This window comes from Otolemur garnettii, unplaced genomic scaffold, assembly GCF_000181295.1.
Source record: "Otolemur garnettii isolate 467f Iridium unplaced genomic scaffold, OtoGar3 scaffold00156, whole genome shotgun sequence".
In the NCBI taxonomy this organism is placed as follows: domain Eukaryota; kingdom Metazoa; phylum Chordata; class Mammalia; order Primates; family Galagidae; genus Otolemur; species Otolemur garnettii.
Genome location: NW_003852551.1, coordinates 1,093,150 through 1,093,801, shown reverse-complemented (window position 1 = coordinate 1,093,801; position 652 = coordinate 1,093,150). Strand labels below are relative to the sequence as shown.

Below are 652 nucleotides of genomic sequence, written 5' to 3'. Positions count from 1 at the left end.
TGTCAAGACTACCAATGGTTATTTGCTTCGTCTGTTCTGTGTTGTTTTTTTTTTTTTTTTTTTTACTAAAAAACCCAACAATCAGATACAGAAGACCTCTTATGCCCAGCACCAACAGGTTTGCCAAATACGGAAGATGATGGAAATCATAACCAGAGAGGTGCAGACAAATGACTCGGAAGAAGTAGTCAAGAAATTGATTCCAGACAGCATTGGAAAAGACGTAGAAAAGGCTCGCCAATCTATCTATCCTCTCCATGATGTCTTCATTAGAAAAGTAAACTTGCTGAAGAGGCCCATGTTTGAATTGGGAAAACTCATGGAGCTTCATGGTGAAGGGAGTAGTTCTGGAAAAGCGACTGAGGATGAGACAGATGCTAAAGTTGAACAAGCTGATGGATATGAAGTACCAGTCCAAGAATCTGTTTAAAATTGAGGCTTTTAACAATGACAAATAAAGAGTCCCATGGGAGGAGGGGAGCAGAAAAAGAGCCAGAACAGTAAAATGGGGTAGGGAGCTGGTGGGGAGCAGAGACAGAACCCCCTTGGGGACTCAGTGGGGATTTCAGACTACAGTCTGGTTTTTCCTCTTGACTTAGAAAAAAGATCTTTTCCAAGAGGTTAAGCAAGCTCCTGGTGTGATAAGTAAATA

At 41.4% G+C, this 652-nt stretch overlaps 1 pseudogene; it reads left to right on the top strand.

Annotated features, from left to right (window-relative positions):
* Positions 1–430, top strand: part of LOC100959382 — a 6,696-nt pseudogene extending 6,266 nt beyond the window's left edge.
* The last annotated feature ends 222 nt before the right edge of the window (positions 431–652 follow it).